This window comes from Bombina bombina, chromosome 1 (genome assembly GCF_027579735.1).
Source record: "Bombina bombina isolate aBomBom1 chromosome 1, aBomBom1.pri, whole genome shotgun sequence".
NCBI lineage: Eukaryota > Metazoa > Chordata > Amphibia > Anura > Bombinatoridae > Bombina > Bombina bombina.
Genome location: NC_069499.1, coordinates 1160009606 through 1160022853, shown reverse-complemented (window position 1 = coordinate 1160022853; position 13248 = coordinate 1160009606). Strand labels below are relative to the sequence as shown.

The 13248-nt window shown below is 39.9% G+C and overlaps 1 protein-coding gene across 2 annotated transcripts in view; it reads left to right on the top strand.

Annotated features, from left to right (window-relative positions):
* The first annotated feature begins 4598 nt into the window (after nucleotides 1–4598).
* The window catches only part of DHX8 (DEAH-box helicase 8), a 271060-nt gene continuing 262410 nt past the window's right edge, over nucleotides 4599–13248 (top strand). For both annotated transcript variants that reach the window (XM_053699596.1, XM_053699595.1), the window contains exon 1: nucleotides 4599–4685. The gene's annotated coding sequence lies outside the window, so the exon portion shown is untranslated. The remainder of the gene's footprint in view (nucleotides 4686–13248) is intronic.

The following is a 13248-nucleotide window of genomic DNA, read 5'->3' as shown; positions in this document are numbered from 1 at the left end:
GAGACAGAGGGGAGAGAGACAGAGGGGAGAGAGAGACAGAGGGGAGAGAGAGACAGACAGAGGGGAGAGAGACAGACAGAGGGGATAGAGAGACAGACAGAGGGGAGAGAGAGACAGGCAGAGGGGAGAGAGATTCAGACAGAGGGGAGTGAGGGAGACCGAGGGAGGAGAGAGACACATAAGTGGGGAGAGAGGGAACACTGAAATGGGGGAGGCACCACTGAATGTTTAAGTAATATTTTAAGTGACTATCAAATGCTAATAGTCTACAATCTATTTTAAATATCTGAAACAGAACAGCACATATGAATGGGAGCATTAATAAATTATTATTTGTCGTCTACATCAGGGTTGTCCAACATACACCTAAGGAATCCCTGGTTTAAATGAAATATTATAGCTACAGGGGCCATGGAGAATATTTGCTATAACTCATTCTAAACTGCTTGGTTTCATTTTACATTACCATGCTTTATATAATAATGTTGTGAGAGAGTAAACAAAATACAAAAACGATATTTTAACTGCTGTAAAAGAGTAAAAAACAAAAAACACTAAACCACATTCATTAAATTATCATTTTCACTAACAGAATCCCTTTCAGCAAAATCTAAGGTTGCAGAACTTACTTCAATAAAATGTGGCTAAAACACTGCTCTCTGCAAGTCTGCATCTCTTCCTGCTCTGTAAGGAAGTGACAGTGGAACATTCCACTGCACTTGGAGGGGAGTACAGAACTCTCTTTTTTATTAAATCAAAGCTGGCAGCTGCACAGGACAGCAACAAAATAAATGAAAGTATTTTTTTTTCAATTTTGTTTTGTTTTATATGATTTAACATCCAGCCCAAACCCTAAGTTCCCTTGACTGATACCTCTCACTGGATTGGGTCAGCCCCAAAGAGGCCTGCCTCAAATAAGCACTTATGGGCCATTGAATGATCTTAACCACTTTCATCCAGTAGGTGGCGCAGCATGTTGTGTAATGGAGGGCAGACCTGTTTGTGCCTCTCCATTGCACAACATGTAGCTGTGAAAAAAAAATGGTGGAAAAAAAAAATTGCAATTTTTTTTTTTTTTTTTTTTTTTTTTAAAGCCAATAAGAAAAATATATTTTTGCCCATATGAGAGGTGAAGCCCTGCCTCACCTGCCTTTAGTGACTGCACATCACTGCTTGGAGCCACTGGTCATGTTTTCTTCTCCCATGGGGGCCGCTTCCAAAATGTCAAACAAAATTTAACTATATACATATATCTTATTATTACACCCCCCCCAAACACACACACTACAAGACACATACACACACCCAGACCATCCCCAAACACACACACCATAAGACACACACATCCACCCACCCCCCCACCCAGAACCCCCCCCCACACACACACACAGACCCAAATGCACACACGCACAGACCCACACACACACAATGTACACACACCAGAAGACACACCCACCCACCCAGACCCCCCCCACACACACACAGACCCAAATGCACACACACACACGCACAGACCCACACACAAGTTATGGCATGGCACAGTATTTTAAACAATAAAGCAAGCTATACATACACACAAAAAACTCACTATAAGGCAGCTGTACTTGGCACTTACCTCACTCAAGCCTTGACCGTCTCTGCTGCTCAGGCTAAGTTTGCCCCACAGTCTCACTGAGTGACACCACACTCCCCCAGTGAAGTTCTGGTTCCCCTTGTACACTCAGGGGTTTATCTAGGGGCATGGGCCTGGAGCTGCATCTCCTCCCGCCCCCGGCGTTACATTAATCAGCCCACAGCTCTCAATTATGGGGTGTCAGTGGCGGGCCGCATTGTAACCGGTTAGTGGGCCAGAAATGGCCCGCGGGCCAGTACTTTAAGACCCCTGCTTTAAAGGGTCTGGGTGTGTGTCTTGTAGTGTGTGTGTTTGCAGGGGGGTGTAATGATAACATATACAGGTGGCCCTCAGTTTACAACGGTTCAATTTGCACCGTTTCAGAATAACAACCTTTTTTTTCAGTCATGTGACTGTTATTGAAAAGCATTGAGAAGCAGTGCATTAATTAAAATACCCAGTAGGTGGAGCTGTCTGCTTGTGTTGCAGCAAATATATGCAAGCCAAGCACACAAGCAGGCTGAAATTAATCAGTGTAGCTAGCTAGACCTGAGCTATCGAGCAGCTTTCAAAGGAACAAGATCTTCCTGTCTATAAATCCCTCCAGATTGGAATGCATAGAAAGAACTGTTTGCAAAAAAATGTCTGTTGTGTGATTTTTTATTAGGTTTATAATGCTGTTTTAGCAAATGTTTTTGTTCATTTAACTTAGTTTAATTATATATTCTATGTCTAATGCTGTTTAGCATTTCAAAGCTTTAAAAATAATGTATTAGGTGTTACTTATGACAATTCTGAGAGGGGCCTGGAATCTTACTCCCTCTCTTCCCATTGACTTACTTTATAAACTGGGTTTCAATTTACAACGGTTTCGATTTACAACCATTCCTTCTGGAACCTAACCCCAGCGTAAACTGAGGGCTACCTGTATGTATATAGTTAAATTTTGTTTGACATTTTGGAAGCGGCCCCCATGGGAGAAGAAAACGTGACCAGTGGCCCCAAGGTGATTTAAGTATGAGACCCCTGCTTTAACGGCTGCGATTTTTGTGTTTGTGTATGTGTCCCTGTCCCTTTAAAGCTGCATGCGGATGCATACTGTTATCGCTCCCTTTAAGACCATGCATGTGGTGTGACTTTACCCACTAAAGGTTGTGTGTGCCTTCCCCTTTAAGACTGTGTGTGCAGTTGTCAAGTTGCCCTTTAAGGTTGCGCTGTGCGAACATTACTGTTATCTGTCCCTTTAAGACTGTGCATGTGGTGCAAGTTGTTACTTTAAAGGCTGTGAGTGCTCTGTGTGTGGATGTGCCCCTGTCCCTTTAAGACAGAGGGTCCCTTTAAGGCTGTGTGTGCATTGCACGCAAATGCATACTGTTATCGCTCCCTTTAAGTGTACGTGTGGTGTGAGTTTACCCACTAAAGTTTTTTGCCCGCCCCTTTAAGACATGCGGCAAGCTGCCCTTTAAGGCTGCGCTGGGTGTGCATGGTGTGAGCTGTTCCTTTAATGCTGTGTGTGTGGTACAAGTTGTCCCATTTAAGGCTGTGAGTGCTGTGTGTGTGTGTGCAGGTGCACCTGTCCCTTTAAGACAGAGTATCCCTTTAAGACTGTGTGCATTGCATGTCGATGCACACTGTTATTGCTCCCTTTAAGACTATATGTGGTGTGAGTTTACCCACTAACATTTGTGTGTGCCTGCCCCTTTAAGACTGTGTGAGCAGGTGCCAAGCTGCCCTTTAAAGGGCCAGTAAACCTAAAAAATAATGTTATATAATTCTGCACATAGTGCAGAATTATATAACATTATATTAGTGCAAGTTTTATATTATATAACATCTCCGGTATTTTTAATAAAAATAAGAGGGTTTTCCAGACCCGCCCTCTGTGCTCTACTGAGCGGGTCTGGTTTTTCTTCAGAGCGCATTGGGCCAGCTGTTTAGTCACAGCCCGAGACAGAGTTAGACAGAGCAGGAGCGAGCTGCATTGAATGTTATGGCGCGGTCGGGCCGGGCTGTGACTAAACAGCTGGCCCGATGCGCTCTGAAGAAAAACCAGACCCGCTCAGTAGAGCACAGAGGGCGGGTCTGGAAACCCCTCTTATTTTTATTAAAAATACAGGAGATGTTATATAATATAAAACTTGCACTAATATAATGTTATATAATTCTGCACTATGTGCAGAATTATATAACATTATTTTTTAGATTTACTGACCCTTTAAGGTTTCACTGTGTATGTGTGACCATTACTGTGATCTTTCCCTTTAAGACTGTGTGTGTGGTGCTAGTTAGTTGACCTTTTAAAGGCTGTGTGGGTGTTTGCCTGTCCCTTTAAGACCGTGTGACCAGGCGGTGAGCTTATTTTCTCAGCAGGTTTACTTTTGGTACTGACAGGGCTGTTTTAAGTGTCTGTGTACAGTAAACAGTTGCAAATGTATAAAAACCTGCAGAAATAAAATAAAAACCGAGGGTTGGATACAATGTATCCATGTAGGTGAGCAGAGCTGGCTGGCCTGGCTGGGGAAAGTCTATGGGGAAAACAGGGACTTTATACCCCAAAATATGGCTCCCCTTTTTGTTATTGGAGACACAAACATTGCAGTATTGTTGGTAGCCCTCATCTAAATCCCAATACAATTTTCAAAGTAAAATAATGCCATATGGCCGAGAAAATAATTTAGAACGCTAAACTCAGATTTTACTCTTTTTTTTTTAATGAATGCTGAGAGTTGAATACAAAACTTTATTTTTATATATATGATGAAACCAAATGTAATAAATATAATATCATCCATTCATTTTACAAGTAATGCTACAATTAAATCGCCACCAAGGTGCAAGTGACGTAGGCATCATTACACGCACGGATGTGTGCAATGGTAGAAATCTTATCTAGTTACTATGTACAGGAAACATTAAAAACTCCATCTTGCAAGAGGCATCTGTGCAATTGCAGACCCACCCCTAAGAGGCTTTTGCTTACCAGTGACGTCACATGTGCGACCTTTCACATCACAATTCTGAGACGAATGGTCTGTACCAAAGGGAAAAGATTCTTAGCAAAAATCATATAAACGTGAGTTGTGTATGTTGAGTCGTCGGCGTTAATTTATTATAATTTTTTTAAAGTTTAACGCTGCGAATTTAGTTTGTATTTTTAGGTTACATTTGTGTTCCAAGTAGTGTCTGCGACTGTTTGGGCTTTATATACAGAACTAACCCTTGTAATCGTGTACCTGTATTATGGTGGAGTATAACTGTATAAAGTTAGTTTCGGTAATATAAACGTCTGTTAAATAGAGACCTGTAAACATATACCTTTTAAAGTTAGTATATTAAGGTAATATGTCTGTTGCCTAAGTGTACATACTTGTAAAGCTGTAGCTTTAGGGGGACATATGCCTGTCATGTAGGTACAAAGTGTATACCTTTCCCAGGTAGTATTTGAGATAAACCATACTTAATGCAGTTAAATATCTTGTCATATATATTTTCAATGATAGGGAGTGGTGTATGAAGTTGTATTCTATATAAACAATTAAATGCATGCGATATGCTGTACACTATCTAATATGTAGTTTTCTGGATTTATAAAGTTAGATTTTCTGAAGGTGATATATACCCCCAGACTTTCTGCTTGTATAATGCATATCTGTATGTAAAGGGACCCATATATCTAAGCATTAGCACCCACTATTATTAAAATGATGTGAAACATTTGTACAGCAAGTAAATATCTCTTGCTGTCCATGTTATAACTGATATAATATATAAAAAATATACAAATCCAGACTATCATTCACTAATAAGTCATATACTTCCCTCGATTAGCAAGCTTTGTGTTTACAATTATTATTATTATTATTATTATTATGGATTATTATCAATCTGTTCTTTATATGTTGAATGAATCTTTAAATTGGATGTATTGAGAAATTATTTAACAATTTTTATTTCTACTTGATGACAATCTCAAAAATAAAATCAAAGAATATTATTCATATTTAGTGAGTCCTTATATACAGTATTTCTTTAAAGATTAGCTCCTTTTTATTTTATTTATTTTTACCATCAATACGCACATTTTTATGTCATTGAACCTCTTTAAACAGCTAATAAAATATAGTTAAAGTGACAGTAAAGTTCAAATTAAGCTTTAAAGGTTTAGATCATGCAATTAAATAAAAAATAAATAAATATATATATATATAACCAACTGTTTTTACTATCTTAAACTTCACTAAAATGCTGCCAAATCAATTCCTGAATTTAAATAATTTGAGTTACTAGTTTATGGATTCAGAAGGTTGCTTGCCAAAAGCCTTTCCCCTCCTTCCTTTATCAATTTAATCTGTTCAATGACTTTTATGGAAAACATGTTTTTTTTACATGAAATTTTTTTACAATGCAGTGTTTAATTGCAGTTATATACTATGCATTTATAAAAAAAAGATAACTCGTATTATATCCCTTCGAGTCAGAGCTTGCGGCACCTAGAAATGTGGCCCTGGAGTCAGGTTCAATGCCGCTAAAGGATTATTAAAGTTTGCCAAAGTACATAAAAAAATAGAGTTGCATACGAAAGATAATGTTATTGTAAGTAAATGCCATTTACTTTTTACGAATAACAAAGCTTTTTTCATATATGAAAGAATAAAAAACAGCACAGGTTGTGTGTATTCCTTTGAATATTTATAGGGACACATCAGTTTGCATGCACATTAGCTCTCCTGGGTATCATCTGACCACAGTGTAGTTCCACTATCGCTGCTGTATCTGAATTATGGAGTTGATAACGTCTCAAAGCACATGCGCAATGGGGAAAAAATTACTGCATGCGCGTGTATGTGCACGCTTCCAGAATTACTGACATAACTCTAACCAAGGTGACCCACTGTGACAAGACTTGCATAATGAGTAACCCTTTACACATCACCTTTTTTTTAGCTACCAGACTCAAGCCCTTCCCTCTTTTCTGTGTGTTGTTAGTGCAATTTCAAAAGGCAACATGGACTTGTAGAATTACAAGGCGTGAGTCTTTCCCTTGTGCTTTAGAATTGCTCTCTGAACTTATAATTTATCTCCTTTTACTTTACTTTTACTATCTTTGTTCTGTCAGTTGGAATTAGAGAAGCAGAGGAGTAGGTTTTATAAGCCCAGTGTAATAAATAAAAGATTTTGACAACACAAGCTGCAAAACAGATAAGTGTCAAATAATTGTTCTTCATAAAATCAGTGTCTGCTGCTTTATAGGTGTGCTGTTTATAAAAACTGTGAAATTACAAATATATAATGTTAAAAAAAAATGTGCAAAGAAAGGCAGGGTCAAGCTATAATCTTTTCTCTATGTGTAAGGATCCTGGGACATTTTTTGTTTTACATGTTGGATATTTGATGTTTATCCCTGTGCATGTTTATGCACATGATGTGTGTAAACCCATACACGTTTGATAATTTTATGTGATAATTTAGTTACCTGCGGTAAATGTACATTACAGTCTGAATTTGCTAACATAACTGTTTGTATACTAGCAGGACATTGCATGTATTTCAATGAATTATACACACAGCCAGGCAGTTTTCAACAGCAATTGCCAGGTTTAAGTCAATGATTCAGATAGAGCATGTAATTTTAAACAACTTCCCATTTTACCTTTGGTATCAAATTTGCTGTGTTCTCTTTTTATCGTTTGTTGAAGCATAAACCTACGTAGGCTGATGAGAGTTTAGGAGCATGCTTGCACATGTCTATAGCAGTCTGTGGCAGCAGTGTTTGCAACATTGTAAAACAGTGCAATAGACAATGTTACAAACACTGCTGCCAGATGGCTAAAGACAAGTGCATATTCCTGATCTCACGTGGGAGTATTCTTTAAAGGGACAGTAAAATCAAAATTAAAGTGAATGTAAATTTTGATGCTAAAGTGCCTGGTTTTTAAAAATTTGATTAAAAACAGGGGCACTTTAACTAATTAAAATTTAAATTTCACTCCTGTTGTGAAAAAAAAAACTTACCTTTTAAACTTGACAGCAGCTCCAGCTTCCTCCGCCCGTTGCAAAGCCTCTTCCTGGGTCTAAAATGAGGAATCTGGCTTCCTCCAATCACGGCGTTGAATCAGACACTGATTCCCCCAGGGGAGAAGCCGTGATTGGAAGATGACCTATCCATCATTTCTGACATCAGAAATGGCTTGCAACGACCGAAGGAAGCTGGAGCTGCTGTCAAGTTTAAAAGGTAAGTATTTTTTCACAACACAAGTAAAATGTAAATTTTGGTTAATTAAAGTGCCCCTGTTTTTAATCAAATTTTTAAAAACCGGGCACTTTAGCATCAAAATGTACATTCACTTTAAACTTTTATGATTCAGATATGCAATTTTAAACTACTTTCTGTTTTACTTCTGTTATCTAATTTGTTTGATGCTGTTGGTATCCTTTGTTAAAAAAGCATACCTAGGTAGTCTAAGGAGCACTAATGTTCTACTAGGCACTTGCTGCTGATTGGTGACAGCACATGCATCATTTATGCCTTTGGTCATTGGCTCACCAGCTATGTTCAGATAGCTCCCTGTAGTGCATTTCTGCTACTTCAATAATGGATACAGAGAGAATGGAGCACATTTTGATAATAGAAGTACTTTGGAAAGTTGTATGTATGAGTATCTGTCATTTCTATTTCCCTTCCGCTACCCAGGTGCTGAACCAAAAATGGGCTGGTTCCTAAGCTTTTTTTTTTTTCTCTTAATAAAGATAGCAAGAGAATAAAGAAAAAAAGATAATAGGAGTAATTTAGAAAATTGCTTCAAATTGCATGCTCGATCTGAATCACAAAAGAAAAAAATTCGGTTTGGTATCAATTTAATATCCAACATCCAGGTTGTCATGTGGTAGGAAATGACCAACTTCCAGATCAAAGATCACACATACCTCTTTTATAAGGGACTTATCTGAACCTGGCTGCTGACCGTCTTTCAATTTAGCATGTGCTCCTTACTCCAGGTTGTGCAGGTATACCGCTACGTCGTCCCAAACTACTCAGATGTCTGTGTTCCAATATTCCGGGACTCGTGGTCACATGTCCTATCTTCTGTCCCCAACACTCAACTGAGACTGCCCTCACCATAGTTACTAACGACCTCCTTTCTGCTAAAAACAAAGGCTACTACTCTATACTCATCTTACTTGACCTCTCTGCTGCCTTTGACACTGTTGACCATCCCCTTCTCCTACGGACTCTCAGCTCTCTTGGGCTCTGTGACACTGCCCTCTCCTGGATTCACTCTTATCTCTCTAACAGATCCTTCTCCGTCTATTTTGCTGGTGACTCTTCCTCTCCATTGTCTCTGTTGAAGTACCTCAAGGCTCTGTCCTGGGTCCTCTACTCTTCTCTATTTACACTTCTTCACTGGGTAAACATATCAACAGCTATGGCTTCAACTACCACCTCTATGCTGATGATACCCAGATCTACCTTTACACCCCTGCACTCTCTCCTTCTGTCCATTCTCACATCAGCGCCTGCTTATCTGGCATTTCCTCCTGGATGGCCTTTCGCCACCTAAAAATAAACATGTCCAAGACCGAACTACTTCTAATTCCCCCCCCCCCAACTCTACTCCAGTTTCTTATTTTTCTATCGCTGTTGGCGGCACCACTATCTTCCCATCACCCCAAGTCCGCTGCTTGGAGTCACACTCGACTCAAATCTGTCCTTCATTCCCCCACATCCAATTGCTCTCTTCATCTTGCCGAAGCCACCTACACAATATCTCCAAAATGTGTCCGTTTCTGAGCGCTTAAACTACTAAACAGCTAATAATATCCCAACTTGACTACTGTAATAACCTACTAACTGGCCTCCCTCTCTCTCCATTAATCCATCCTAAATGCATCTGCCAGGCTAATCCACCTCTCCTGACACTCTGTATCTCACCCTGACCTACAAAGCCCTCACCAGTGCTGCCCCACCCTACCTGTCCTCACTCATCAACAAATATACTCCAGCCCGCCCCCTAAGATCCAGCAATACCCTGCTCCTTGCGTCCTCTACCATCACCTCCTCTCATGCTAGACTATAGGACTTATAGGACCTCTCTGGTGCGGCACCAACCCTCTAGAACGCACTTCCATGAGCTGTCAGACTTTCCCCTAACCTCTCCTCCTTTAACCCCTTAGTGACCAGAGCACTTTTCCATTTGTTGACCGTTTGGGACCAAGGCTATTTTTACATTGCGCTGTTTGTGTTTAGCTGTAATTTTCCTCTTACTCATTTACTGTACCCACACATATTATATACCGTTTTTCTCGCCATTAAATGGAATTTCTAAAGATACCATTATTTTCATCATATCTTATAATTTACTATTAAAAAAATTATAAAATATGAGGAAAAAATGGAAAAAAAAAACAATTTTTTCAAACTTTGACCCCCAAAATCTGTTGCACATCTACAACCACCAAAAAACACCCATGCTAAATAGTTTCTAAATTTTGTCCTGAGTTTAGAAATATCCAATGTTTACATGTTCCTTGCTTTTTTTGCAAGTTATAGGGCACTAAATAAAAGTAGCACTTTGCTATTTCCAAACCACTTTTTTTCAAAATTAGCGCTAGTTACATTGGGACACTGATATCTGTCAGGAATCACTGAATATCCTTTAACATGTATATATATATATATATTTTTAGAAGACATCCCAAAGTATTGATCTAGGCCCATTTTGGTATATTTCATGCCACCATTTCACCGCCAAATGCGATCAAATAAAAAAAAAAGTTCACTTTTTCACAAATTTTTTCACAAACTTTAGGTTTCTCACTGAAATTATTTACAAACAGCTTGTGCAATTATTGCACAAATGGTTTTAAATGCTTCTCTGGGATCCCCTTTGTTCAGAAATAGCAGACATATATGGCTTTTACGTTGCTTTTTGGTAATTAGAAGGCCGCTAAATGCCACTGCGCACCACACGTGTATTATGCACAGCAGTGAAGGGGTTAATTAGGGAGCATGTAGGGAGCTTGTAGGGTTAATTTTAGCTTTAGTGTAGTGTAGTAAACAACCCCAAGTATTGATCTAGGCCCATTTTGGTATATTTCATGCCACCATTTCACCGCCAAATGCGATCAAATTAAAAAAAAAAATTAAAATATTTTACAATTTTAGGTTTCTCACTGAAATTATTTACAAACAGCTTGTGCAATTATGGCACAAATTGTTGTAAATGCTTCTCTGGGATCCCTTTGTTCGGAAATAGCAGACATATATGGCTTTGGCGTTGCTTTTTGGTAGTTAGAAGGTCGCTAAATGCCGCTGCACATCACACGTATATTATGTCTAGCAGTGAAGGAGTTAATTAGGTAGCTTGTAGGGAGCTTGCAGGATTAATTTTAGCTTTAGTGTAGAGATCAGCCTCCCACCTGACACATCCCACCCCCTGATCCCTCCCAAACAGCTCCCTTCCCCACCCCACAATTGTCCCCGCCATCTTAAGTACTGGCAGAAAGTCTGCCAGTACTAAAATAAAAGTTTTTTTGGGGGGTTTTAGTTTTTAAAAAAAAAAAATAAATAATAATTCTTCTGCTGTGTAGGACCCCCCTTAGCCCCCAACCTCCCTGATCCCCCCCCAAACAGCTCTTTAACCCCCCCTCTGCCTTAATTGGGCACCATATTGGGTACTGGCAGCTGTCTGCCAGTACCCAGTTTGAAAAATAATAATGTATTTTTTATTTTATTAAATATTTTATTTATTTCTGTAGTGTAGCTGCCCCCCCCCTCAACATCCAACCCCCCACCCTCTCCCAGATGCCTTGATTTTAAAATCCCACCCTCCCCTGTCCTCTCTCCCACCCTCCAGATCTACAGCATATTGATGCTGTTTTCATAGACCTCTCGTGCACGCGCCCGCACTAGATCCCTCCCCCCTCCTCCACCAATGACTGCCCACCCGTCTCCCTGGATGAACTCCCACCCACCAACGATAACGGCCATCGATAGCCGATGCAGAGAGGGCCACAGAGTGGCTCTCTCTGCATCGGATGGCTAAAAACAGTTATTGCAGGATGCCTCAATATTGAGGCATCACTGCAATAACATGAAAGTAGCTGGAAGCTATCAGGATCGCTTCCACTGCTTTCAAAGACCAACGACGTATGGGGTACGTCCTTGGTCATTAACTGCATTTTTTTGCAGGATGTACCCCATACGTCGTTGGTCGTTAAGGGGTTAAACGTTCCCTAGAGACCTTTTTGTTCAAGGAAGCTTATCACCTGACTCAGTAACAATTTAATTTCACTTACCCAACAGTTGTCCTAATCTATCTCCTCACTAATATCATTCTCACCTGTCTTTTATTGTATTGTTTCACTGTTGTACTTTTTTTGTACCCATGGACAGCGCTGCGGAATTTGTTTGTGCTTTATAAATGAAGAATAATACAGTAATAATAATTATCCAGTAGGTAGTCAGATTAGTTAGATCCTCACACAGTATACAAGAATAGTATTGCAAGGGGGTCAGCGGCCAGGTTCAGATAAGTCCCTTATAAGAGGTATGTGTGATCTTTTTTTTTGGAAATAGGTAATTTCCTATTGCATGACAACCTGGATGTTGGATATTAATTTACTATTGTATCCTGAAGTTTGCAAATATTTGGAATCTTCCAAGTAACTTTTTCAGCTCTTTTACTCTGACTATTATGCCCATTAATATGTATTGATTTTTATTTGTTATAGAGTATTGCTAGCATACATTATTATTATTATTTATTTATAAAGCGCCAACAGATTCTGCAGCGCTGTTCATAGGTAACAAAGATAAAAGGACAGTACAATATGAGACACCAGACAAAATTTAACAAACAAATACAGGAGGAATTGGGAGCCCTGTTCCCGTGGGAACTTACAATCTAAATGGGTAGGAGGGTGAGAAACAGGAGATGGGGACTGCAAAGGTGGGAATGATGTTAGTGTGAAGTTAGATGAGGGCAACTATTAGGCAAGTGGAATTCATTAGTTACTGATTTGGTTATAGGCTTCCCTGAACAAGAAGGTCTTTAGGGAGCGTTTAAAGGAGGAGAGGTTGGGGGAAAGTCTGACAGCACGAGGAAGTGCGTTCCAGAGGGTTGGTGCCGCACAAGAGAAGTCCGGTAGTCTAGCATGAGAGGAGGTGATGGTAGAAGAGGCAAGGAGTAGATCGTTGTTGGATCTTAGGGGACGGGCTGGACTATATTTGTTGATGAGTGAGGACAGGTATGGGGGGGGGCTGCATTGGTAAGGGCTTTGTAGGTCAAAGTGAGAATTTTGAATTTAATTCTGCTGTGAATGGGGAGCCAGTGAAGGGACTCACAGAGGGGTGCGGCAGATACAGAGCATCGGGAGAGGTGGATTAGCCTAGCAGAGGCATTTAGGATGGATTGAAGGGGGGAGAGGCGGGAGAGAGGAAGGCCAGTTAGTAGGTTGTTACAGTAGTCAAGCCGGGAAATTACTAGGGAATGGATTAGCTGTTTAGTAGTTTCAGCACTCAGAAAAGGACGAATTTTGGAGATATTGCGTAGGTGGTTGTGACAGGATGAAGAGAGCGATTGGATGTGGGGTATGACGGGGATGGGGGTGACCTTTGCATGTTTGAAGGATGATGG